The sequence below is a fragment of the Drosophila melanogaster genome, chromosome 3R (assembly GCF_000001215.4).
Source record: "Drosophila melanogaster chromosome 3R".
Classification (NCBI taxonomy): domain Eukaryota; kingdom Metazoa; phylum Arthropoda; class Insecta; order Diptera; family Drosophilidae; genus Drosophila; species Drosophila melanogaster.
In genome coordinates this window covers 20,442,205-20,454,407 of record NT_033777.3, presented here as the reverse complement: position 1 = coordinate 20,454,407, position 12,203 = coordinate 20,442,205, and the positions used below count along the sequence as shown (strand labels likewise).

At 44.0% G+C, this 12,203-nt stretch overlaps 1 protein-coding gene across 10 annotated transcripts in view; it reads left to right on the top strand.

The window, feature by feature from the left end:
* The window catches only part of Gfrl (Glial cell line-derived neurotrophic family receptor-like), a 106,131-nt gene that overhangs the window by 30,181 nt on the left and 63,747 nt on the right, over positions 1 to 12,203 (top strand). For 2 of the 10 annotated variants that reach the window (NM_001300494.1, NM_001260280.2), the window contains exon 1: positions 4,721 to 4,963. The exons of 7 other annotated variants lie outside the window; for them this stretch is intronic. The gene's annotated coding sequence lies outside the window, so the exon portion shown is untranslated. Of the gene's footprint in view, positions 1 to 4,720; positions 4,964 to 12,203 lie in introns of those variants that run through there. One more of the 10 variants, NM_001260277.2, reaches the window with a different exon arrangement.

Here is a 12,203-nt window from a genome sequence, read left to right as displayed (position 1 = left end):
CCGGCCATTTTATCACAGTGCCGGGCGCGTTTTTGTCGAACGTCCTGCGCTGACATTTCCGCGCAAGATTTATGCACTCGGGCTGCAGTTGAAGACAGCTGTCGTTGGAGCTGCTGTCTTTTCCCGTTTTTCCCAGCACCAGGGCTAGCCCTAATAGCTTTTTACTCTCTTGCATGAAATATGCCGCCGAAATGTGGAATAAAATAGAGTCGGAGCAGAGTTCATTGTGTGCTGTGGAAAGTGTCAATCCGGATTTGCCATATTTTTTGGGCTCATGTCCTTTCACCCTTCGCAGTGCATCGTGCTCCACTTTCAAGTTCATCAATTGTCAGCCGCAAGTAAATGGGACTGTGGAAAAAAGGCCGGAAAAGGGTGGCAAGGGGGCAACTTGAGCGTACAACAAACTAAAGCTAAGTTCACCCGACACACCAATGACAAGTACACACGTCTGTGTATCCGCCTACAACCAACTACACCCATCTGCACCCATCCTAACACACACACACACACAATTAGGACTTGATAAATTGCTTTTGTATGCTGTTTCAGTCATAAGCCAACGCGGCAGCAAAATGAAACAATAAGCCACGTCCGTCAAGTCAGCTCTTGAGGTGGCTAAAAGTCGAGTCGAGTTATGAGCGGAAGTCAGGACACCCTCGCACACACACACACACACACACACACGGGCTATACAGGCTATACACCCAGGACCGACGCACACACTCGCAGACAACACTTCGTCACACTTGCCAAGACAATGGGACTAGACAGCCAGACAGACGCCTTCCTGGCTACGCGTTTGGCGTTTGCTGGTTGCATCACAGAAGTAGTGTTTAAAATTAGCTATATTTTTGTGTTCCTCAAATTTAAGAGTTAGCATGAGGATATTATGTAGGCCACCCAGCAGCGTATCGTTTTCACCTAACTTGAATACAACTCGAATTCCAGGGCACAACTTCCTTTGACTCGCTTCTATTTTTTTTTTTTGCTGGCTATTATCTGGCTCAGTCGAAGCGCAACTTAGGCTAATTGAAAACGCGTGTTAACACTTGAATAGAGCGGCAGAATGGGAAATCAGTCAGGCTAACTAGATTCCTATAACACTTCATTTTCCTTAGCTATTTACATTTTGCCAGAATATTTCGATGGCTTTTTGTTGGCAACACCTTTGGTGTCTAAGGTCTGATAACTTTTCGGCTTACTGGCCGCCTGTGTGGGAGTCCCTTTTTGAGGCAACTAAATGGCAATCTATTATACGTGTCCTTTGACCGTAACCAGCACACACACACACACACACATTGCTGTCTACTGTATACATATATGTATGTGTATTTGGGGCAATGTTACCTTTCGGCCTGGCTGGCTGCCTTGTGCGGGCCTTTATTGAAAATTGTCCAATTTGGAAGGAGATTTTCGCACCCCCGCCCCATCACACCCGGCTAATGCACACAATTTGCTTTGTATATCCGTTTCAGCAGGCTCGTCCTGCTTTGGGCCCGAAAACATTAACAATTTCTCAATGAGAGTTTTATGACGCAAAAGGGTTGCGCCGCTCGCAGGATAAAGAAATGAAAACAAGGCGACAATTACTGAGAGAAGCTTAACTTTAACTTTCACTTCAATCAACTCCGGCTGAGTGACAGCGGCAATTGTCCTGGCTGACATGGATGCGACTGAGTGAGAGAGCGCCAAGAGTCCTATTAGCGCTGCTTCCGTGTTGCGGTTTTAAGTGCCTGGCTAGCGCGCTACAGCTATTGCTACTAATTATGCATGGACTGCAGGGCAACAAACCGCGCTGATGTTGACACACAGCCAGAAAGGGTTCTGCTCTGAATTACGGTCTGAAGCTGAATCTAGAGATGGAGACAGCGATGCAGATGGAAATGGGGACTCAAACCGAGTGGGAGATGCTGCCAAGGAGCCGCTGAAGTGGCTTGCAACTGTCACACGGACGAATGGAGATTTCTGCTGCTGCTGCAAGACGCAACTGCGTGTTTGTCATGTGTGTCATCATGCTGAGAGAAAAGAAAATGAAGCTTGAGATTTTTATAATCTGGACTTGGGCAGAAATTCAGATAAAAAGCTATACAATTTCATGCCTAGTTAAAATAAAAAATGGATTAATTTATGTTTTTTCATTATGTGCCAAGATTTAACTAAAAGTCAGTCATAATTTATTGTATTAACTTAAGATGCAAGAATGTTTTCGAAGGGATGGGGTTTCCCAAATCCCTATTGCAGTGTATGCAAGAAGTGGTATGAGTGTTTTTGTGCGTTTGTGATATTTTCTAATTTTCACAAAATAAGCAATTCTCACGTCTGTGTCCTTCTGCCTCGTTCGCGTGTCGCTCCTGCGCCGCTGGCCCGCGTTGTATCCTCCGCCGAGGATTCAATTCCAGCCCGGGCATGTGTTGTTTAGCCAACGGGCTGCAGGTGGCAACACCAAATGCTTTGTACTTCAAAAGCAAGTCAATTTGCAACTGTGCGCGAGTGTGTGTGTAGGAGTGCCACCTCAGGAGCCCTCGCCAGCGATTGTCTCTGTGCCTGCCGCATTGTTTCTCTGCCACATTGGTTTATGTTTCCCTCGCTTTTGAAAAGTAAAGTAAATTTGCTTTATTTCTGTTGGCAATCGATTCACGTTTAGTTATTTCGCTGGCTTTGATGTTGGATGGGAATGGCCCGCTTACATATCCCGCCAGCAGCAGTTTTCCCTCACCCACTTCCTCACCGCAAAAAATAACATTTTCCTCGTCTTATTTTCTTTTTAGGTAAGCCCCGAAAAGAGTCCTATACTCCAAACGGTTCGCAGTGAGTAAAATATATCCTGCACTACCAAAAAAACACTTGTTTTCAATTAATTAGGCAAATGAACTAAAGCGCTTTATAAGTAAATTGAAAACAAGAAGTGGTAGGAAATCGTATTCGAATCAGGCACTAAGCATTTTCTTTTAACGGGCAGTGTAACAGGTAAAACAAATTGCTCCGAACCGAGCATAAATTAGCAATGGCAATGTAATTACACTTTCATTAGATTAAAATATCATAAGTGCCATAAAAATTAAGTTATGCCGAGGGGCGAGCACAATGGAAATGAAATAATCAGCTTACCTCGGCTGCGGGAAAACATAAAAGTCCGGCCGCACAAAAGAGCCTCGCCGTCGAGGAGCCACCGCGTTGCCAGGACACCGGCCAGGACTCATTGTTTTGGCAAGGAATCGCTTTGATTTCACGCGATAATTACAACGTGCTCCGCGAAGAATTATTCCGACTTGGGTTCGTGCAGCTATTCAGGTGGCAAACTTCGGGATCCTCAATCCCTGAGTCCGCCCACCAATTCTGGTGGAATCGGAGCGTTTCCTTGAGTCCTTTCGACGGCCAGTATTTATAGCCCCGGCGACATTTTGACATGCCGGGAGTGCCGACGCCCAGAGCCAATTTCTTGACCCCTGGCCAATTTTGACCCATTCTTTTAGGTCTTGCAAAGAGGAATTAATATTTTTGGAAACACTTATTACTCTCTGATTTATGGAAACTATGGTTTTATTTAACTAAACGTTAGTAAGGAGGTGTATTTCTCACATCTATATCTTGACTAGCTACAAACATTTATAGAAAAGATCATTTTAATTTTAAATTTGTATTAAATAAAAGATTCAATATTGCAAGACTTTTAGCATAAGTACGCAAAATTCCTTAATTTAAATAAAATATTTTAAAATTATCCCACCCAGCTTATTTCCATATATTTTGATACAAAACTCGATTGCATATCACGACATATAAATAATAAGCTGTGAAAGTATTTTCGGGAACTTTTGGGTTCATTTTTGTTGCGAATATTTTTTGTCGATGCCCTTTCATTTTTTAGTTCTAGCCAGCAAAATGGGCTGGCGGGTGTGGGTGAAGTGTCGAAGGGTTATCCTTTTTTGTGTGTGTTTCTTTTGCCAATTACCGCACGCTTCGTGAGGCATGGTCGCCGCTTCGGGCACTCGCTGCGTATACGTAATTTTTATTGGACACTCTCACGCGTCGTCATCCATCGTCTGCCGTCGTTTCCACCATCCATCCATTCGTTTTTGTGTCACGTCGTGAGCTTTTGGCTCGTACGCAGAGTCCTAGGCCAACACGAGAATTTTAATAAGAAATCTGATAAGTAAGCTCTAAATGCGTACGTTATTAAACAGAAGTCATTTGTATCTAATATCCATTAGGGTGACGTTTGTATAGCTTGATATCAAAACATAAAGCTTTAATAATATAAATTTAGAAATGTTCTCACTTACATACATAATTGAAGTCTATTATGGACTTGACATTTGAATAACGCTAACAATACGTTTTTGTATATTAAAATACCAAAAGTACTTATAATTTTGCAAAACTACAGTAAACTTTTTAAAGGAAATGTTTAAAATGGAATAGAACTTGCGAAGCGAGTGACTTTCGATACAAGACCTTGTTTCCTACAGTTTGAGAGTCATACTCTGCTTATTCCACGAAAAAAACGAGAATGGAGAGGGAACTTACTCGCCGAATGTGCAACCAAAACAAAACGGATAATTGTTAGTGTCCTTTCTCTCTTTTACTCTCAGCTGGAAATCTCTGACTTTACAGCTGTTATTTGGACTGTTAATTTACATTTGCCGATGGCCCAGAGAACTCGGAGCCGAGTCCTTAGAGCTTCGTGCGGTGAAAGGACCCGACTTCGTACGGGCCAAACAGTTTTCGACTGAGACTCGTGACGAACGGACGCGCGGCCAATGGCAAGCGGGCAGTGCGATTCAATTCGATGCGAATTCGACTCTAGCGGAAGCGGAAATACGAATGCCAGCGAATTGCCAATGGCACGGCTGATATGTGTGCGTGCCGCGAGCGAGGATCGTCGAGTCGAGTGAATGGAATATCCAGAAACGTCGATCGCAATCTTCGAGTCAACACGGAGCTAAGCTGTAAATCATAAAGTGTCAGTCAGAAAAACCAACAAAAATCAGTCGAGTGTGCTTTCTTCGCCCGAGATTTGTGCCACTGCATACTATAGCCCATAGTATATAATTTAATTTGCCAAATGTGTTGGAAAATTGTATGGCCCGGCGAAGGGGAAAGTGGCAAGCAAAGGAAAACTCCGAGCAGCAGCTGGCAGTGCCGCACGGCTTACTGCTTACTGCTTATGCTGGTAATGGGTTAATGCGGTTGAGCACTCGCATGCCTTCACGCTTATCCCCCCACCACCCATTGCCCCTCTTCCATCTCACATCGCTCCGAAAAAGCAAATATTTCATGTTATTTACCTAGGTGCGCCACTTTCGTTAATTGTATGCAAAAAAGTTGCCAACCTTATCCCCTCCCACCACACTATGGCACACTCTCCGTGTGTGAGTGAAGTGAAGTTTTTGGCTCAGGTTTATTCGCTACAACAACTTTCGGGTGGCTGGTTCAATTACAAACCCCTGGCCCACGGCCCACAGCCCACAGCCCACGGCCCATCGCATATCGCCTGCCGCACTATTTCCGCTCTAAAATTTGAGCCAACTTGCCGTTGCCAGCTGGGCTCCTCTTGGTTTAGTACTGTTTCAGCAAAGCAAAACCTGTTCCTGCGACGTTGCTGCGCCTCACTTAGTAAATAAATTGGCAATCGCATTTAATGTGAGTTTATGTGCGTCGATACCTTGGGTCGACTGCTCGGCTCGGCTCCTCTACTCTGCCATTTGGTAGTTATTTCTTTTTTTTCGGTTTCTTGGCTCGTGCTCATGTGCAAATCGTAAATTCACGTTAATGCCGAAATTTCACGTGATAATGACGTGATTACCTGGCGCACACACACACACAGGCCCACAATGTGGCGATCCATGCACATGTCTCCATGTCCCCATGTCCTCATGTCTCACCATGTCGCCTGCCTATCCTTGTCTGCCAGGACTAGGGGCATAAATACGTAACATCCAACTGGGAACTTGGTACTGGTAACTGGTAACTGCTAACTGGGAACTGGTAACTAGGAACTCACTCCGATGGCAGCTCAACTGAAAAATGAGTGCCCCTAAAATAGTTGCAATGCATTCAACTGAATCGGAGTGCGGTGGTAGTCCTGGCCGGGAATTTCTGGTTAGGCCCAAGCGTAAAATTGTTGGCGTAGTTCCCAAGTGCTGTTCAATGAGTTGGAGTTGAAATTGCTGCAATTGTTCAGTGCCACCGCTCCATTCGTCGTAATCCATTCCCAATTTAAATGGCAAAGGGGTTCTGTTCTGATTTTTTTTAAAGCGTTGCCTAACTGTCTCAAAGTTTCTTTGCAATCGCGTAATTTGGCCGTATTCTTTGCGTTTTATTTGCAACTTTTTAATTACTTTTGAGTAGCGATTTGAACTTTGCGCCTGTCGCCCGTTTACACTCTAATTAAGCGGCCCATTCAAGGGCTCTGTATTTTGTATTTATATCCTTTTGCTCCTGCTCCTGTTTCTTATCGCGCCAAGTAAAAGAAGTTCTCGGCTTTTAAATGCAGCTGTCGCAAGTTGGTGGCGCTTTAAACGTTCGCTGGCATTTCCGTTTCCGTTAAATCGCTCCTAAGCCAGTTTGTTAGTTTTACCTTGACATTTTATGCAGTTTTTCTCGGTGTTATATGTATGTATTTTTTCTAGCTACCTTTTGTGTGCCTTTGTTTTGCTTGTTACCTGCGCGCAATTTTTTCTAGGTACACAGAAAAAATAATCTTAAAGAGATTACGAGATTATGATACCACCTAACTTACATTTGGATGTATAAATAAATTTTCTCATAACTTAGGTCTAGCCAGTTTTCACTTTAGTGGAGTGTTAATAAATTTGTTAAGTTAAATAAATTAACTTACAAAAAAAAAAAAAAAGTTCAAAGAATATCGGTTTCTGACTTCATTCTTTGTGGTCAATCTGGGACATGCCATTATTTAGATACTTTTTGTTTCAGCTACATAAATTGTATTTATTTTGTGAACAACAAAAGAAGTACGCGAAGGTACGCAACTCCAAAGTGAATTATTTCGCCGTGTGTAGTGGCGATGGCAGCAGCTGCTTGTGGAACAACTTTAACATTATTTGCTTTGCTGCAACACTCCCCCGCACCCTGCTCAGCGATCCGTGGCCTTTGTTCGTCTCCGGACTCCTTTCACTTTGAGTTCCCCGCTGTCCGCACCCGAATCATGAATCATTTCTGCCGCTGCACCCACCAACTCCCATCAGCTCCTGCCGTCCTTTTGGCCACATCTAAGTGTTGTTTAATGCAGCTTTTCAACTCATTCGCTTTGACATACACGTGTGTGCCGTGTATGGTTCTGGGTTCCGGCTTCCACTTTCAACTTTCTACTTTTTATTTGCCAACCTTCCAACCTTGGTGCCTTTGCATGTAGCATCAGATTTGCTTATGCAAATGCGTCGCCGAGAAGGGGATTTGCCATTTGCACCGCTCGTCCTCGATCGAAATGTTTACGGTTTCTATTCGAAGAGGGCTGATGTCATAGCTTGTCGATGGCCAGTTTAAATAATTGCCACCGCAATAAATTATTAAATCAACAACAATTACTCACTGGCCGGCCAAAGGGAATCAATCAATGCTTGTGGGGGAGTCGAAAATCGAGTGAAATTAAGTGATGTGGAGTGGAGTGGATTCATAAGCTGACAAAATGCCAGCTCACTCCATGCACCGTAGGTGTATTATAACGAGTTTCATGACAGCAATTATGCGAGGTCGGCACCGCACTCCTCCGCACACACACAAACACACACTCCCGCACATATGAATACTTATTATTACGCATACGCAGTGGTGCCGGAGCAGGCTAATGTGTGGTTTGGGCGTTGCTTTTCGAGGGCTTTGTAATCGATATTACAATGGCATTGTGTTAGGGCCTCGATATGCTGGCAGTACAGGTATTTTTTCAGCCTTTTTATCGCTCCCTGCACCGCGTTCAATGGATCTGGGCGTATAATCGAAGGGTCGTGTTTGCCCGGGGGAGTTGACAATGCATGTTTAATGTACTTTGCCAGTAATTTGTTATTAATAATACATGAGCTGCATGTTGCTGCTCGCCGCCTGAGATTTTACCATATGCCAGTGCAATCGGCTTTGGCTTTAACTCTGGCTCCCACATGCAATCTATACGTATTGTAATATTTCGTTGCCTACTTTCCTGCGTTCCCCCTTTGATTTCACTTCGATTTCAGTTGAGTTCAATTCGTTTTGATTCCGTGTTACATGTCGGCAGTTTGCCATGTGCCAGCTGCCTGACAGCCAGATCACCCAGCCAGCTGCTGTTGGTACACTTTATGTCATTTTTTGATTTATGTGTGATTAGTATTGGCCGTCCTTCGTCTGTTCGGCTGTCAGTCGGAGCCCAGAATGGGGCAAGTGAGATTTTCCATTTGTCTGGCTCTCTTGCCAGTTGTCATTTCGTATGAATACATTACAAAATCCGAAGCCTGTCTCCGCTTCACCCGCTTTCAGCAGCTCTCGGTTGACTTTTTGTACCAGCACCAGTGCAGCTGTGGAAGTCGAGGTCGGATTCGGTTTCACTCCTTGAATTACACGCCTCGATGTTTCTGTAAAATGTGCAAATGAAGTCGCCGTAAGAAATTCCCAGGCTGACACACATGGAGCGAGAGATTTGAACAATATAAACAATGACAGGCCATAAAATATGCAAGCACCCTAAATACCTGCAAGGCCCTAGGTGGTTTCTGATTCAGTTTCAGTCCTTGTGAGTCCCTCGATTCTACCATCCTGGCATCCTTTCATCCTTCGACTGGGAACTGTGTTTGCTTGCCCAATTCCGATTGCTGATGTAAATGTCGGAATAAATAATATATACACTGTGCTGTGCCTTCAATTTCATAACGCAGCGCAGTTTCGTGACTTTAACGAGGCTTTAATTTCAGAGATTATGGATTTAATCCGCTTTTAATTACAGGCAATGTTACTGCTCTGCTGCTCCTGCTGCCGATGGTTGTGTATAATTAAAGTATCAAATGTGTTAATTGATTATGCAATTAGCGGACCGGGCGTGTTAGTTAATTAAGCGGCGATGAATAAATTTATGGTATTTATATATCCATCAATGGGCTCCACTTACAATCGCCATGATTGGAGAAGAGGTTTATTAAATTACGAATGCCCGCAATTGAGAGCACTTGAACTATTAGTTTATTTGCCGTAAGCATTCATTCATTCGCATTCAGATGGGAAACTCCTTGGGTTCCTCTTCCTGTTTCCTGCTTTCTCCTCTCTCGCTCCTCCTTTCTCCTCCTTCTCCGGGCTTCTTTCTTTTCGTTTTGCTGCTCTGCTCCGCTGTGCTCTCATTTATTCATACGTGCGCTTATTGCAATGTTCATTGCTTCATATTCATTATGGCAATGGAGCAATGTGCGTTCGCTTCTCCAGACAAGAGCACGTGTGTGTGTGTGTGTGTGTGTGTGTGTCCGATACGTTCGATAATCCAATAAATATTTATGAAGCACTTTATTGGAACAACACTGAATTACTTTATGGCAGACGTATGTATGCATGCCCGTTCATACGGTATACACACGTGTCTACTGCTGCCATATGCAGCAGATCCTGGAGCAAAATCGGCAGGAGCAGGACCAAAAAACTAACAACCAAGCAGCAGCTACATGCGAATCATGCGATTCATGCGGGCCAGGAGAACAGTCGGAGTGGAGAAACAAAAAAGGAACTATATATTCGGCATTTGGTGAAGTGCTGCTCGAGTTGCTGCTGCTCCTCCACATATTGCTCATACGCACCGGGGTGCGCTTTGATGCGGTCACTTTGGCCAGACGTAGCTTGTTGGCGTTTTGGTTTTTAATATTTTTAAGAGCCCGGTCTGTGTGCCCAACTGCCGTCCAACACTAATTGCCTCTCGTTCACCATAAATGAGTTCTTGTCGGTGTGTGCATGTGGCCAGCACTCATGTTTAAATTATAGACTGTCGACTCAAGTGATTTGGAGGTAAACTGCTGCTGCAGTTTGTTGACCCAATTAATCTGCCGAACACTAAGCACCTGGGCCAAGACGGTCTATATCTATGCACAGTTCGCATTGTTAACTTACCGTCAGGGGTGTGATTGTGTTGAAATGACGTTTGCTTTACGATCCCGCAAGTCCAGCGATATGCGTACAAATGGATATATACATTTATCCTGGAAATGACAGTTGTCGAATGATTTAGGTTTGCTTAGGCTAGGTCGCTGATAATATAATTTGAATCCATAAGTCACGCGAATTAATTTAAATCAAAACTAACCCATCGATTTTTACAGTTGGTGTCGAACGAACGGCTTTTGAAATAAAAATTGTCGACTCTATTTAATATTCTTTTAAGACCATTCGCAATTTAAACCAAAATTTTCTATACAAACCATTTGTTGTTGTTTCGGTTATGGTAAATAAATATCCCTGGTATTTATAGGATTTTCTATAAGTAAATAATTCTGCAAATTGGATAGTGACCTGCAAACAAGAAATCTAGTTTAATTATTGTTATTCACTTTATTGCGTATTAGCCTGGTATTATACCCGCTCTGTTATTTTACGGGGACAATAAGTAATTCTATTATTTTGACTGCAACTGTGGCGTTTTTTTTTTTGCGATTTCCCGCTGCTAAACAAATTTAAAGGCAAACACAAGTGAACGCACCAATGAATACGACAAAATCAATGCAAGTGCAAACATTAAATGGCAACACGACAATGACAAACAACAATAGCTCCAAATATGAATGATGTGATGCGGCTTGACAGGGGGCGTGGCTGCGGTGGGAGTTCTTTGGGTATGGGCTTCACCCAAACACCCCAGGCGGCGAGTTTAAAATTATTGACCAAATTTTCGGGCAAACATACCGCAAAAACGAGCACAAGAGCAAACTATGGGAACAATGCATAACTGGGTCAGTTTGACATGTCGTTGTCGCAGCAAGTCCTGACGTCCTCTCGCCCTCTCTTTCGCTCCATTAGCGGCCGCTCTTTCTTTTCTTTGGCGTCCATCTCCCTCGCACTCCGTCCGCAATATTTGGCAGTGCATGTGGACAAGAAGGACGGGACATGGCCGACGGAATGGGGACGAATGTCAATGCATAAAATTCATTCAATGACTTTTGCAGCTATTTTTCTTCCACTTTCATGATGGGGCATTGTAGGGGTAGGGTGGCTAAGCCAGGGTGGCCCTGCAAAAGGGGGCGGTCCTGGTAGGGTAGACAAATAAATTGCAAGACATGCAATAAGACGAGGACGAACCGAATGTGTGTCTCTGGCTTGTCTAGCTGCCCTCCGCTCGCCTTCTTGTATGCAAATAAAATTGTACACGAAATTGACTTTATGCAGGCGCCCATATAAACACACTCACACACATTTAAATATATATATATATGCATTAGGGTGGACCAGTATTAAGAATCCTGCCAAAAATCCAAATTTTCAATGATTTTGGCAAGCACCTGAAAGGCCAATTCAACTTAACAAACTTGGATCTTGCAAAATCTGATTAGCATACGTGTTTGTATTTTTAGAAGAAGAGATATTTTCAATTATGTGATTGAATTGCGAGCTCAACGCGTATTCCGCGCACCAGAGGTCCACCCCCCGCTTGTGAGTGTGTGCATATTTTGTGGAACTTTAGTGCGAGACATGACTTTGACTAACGTTGCTGCCGCATGTAAATGGCACCATGCCGTACGCCAAGTCAGCCGAAGCCCAGACCTGGACCCGATCCCGATCACAATCCCTAACCCAAGCCGTACTCCAAGCCCATGCCACATTGGTGGATACCATGCCACACGTTTCCCCGTAATCATCCATTATCCTAATGCCATGTCTATGTGCCCAGGTCCCCCGAGTCTGCAGCAAGTGTGTGTGTGTGTGTGTACACTGCCCGATTGGATTATGCCTTTAACCTGCGTACACTGCTCGACTTTTCGTGGCCTTCGCAGCGACATTTATTAATGATGCGACCGGAATTCGTATTTTGGATTTTGGCCCACTTGGATGCAGTTGCGCAGCCCCAAAACTATTTGCGTAATCGTTTTAATTGGCCCATTAAGGGAGGCAATCGATCGATGTGGGCAAAACTGTAAAATCGAAAAGGGCAAAGGACTAAATCCAAGTCCTTCTGCGTCACTTCAACTGCGGGCAATTAGGGTGAGCCACACTCCTCCCCCATTCACCGGCTATAATTTAAATGTTTG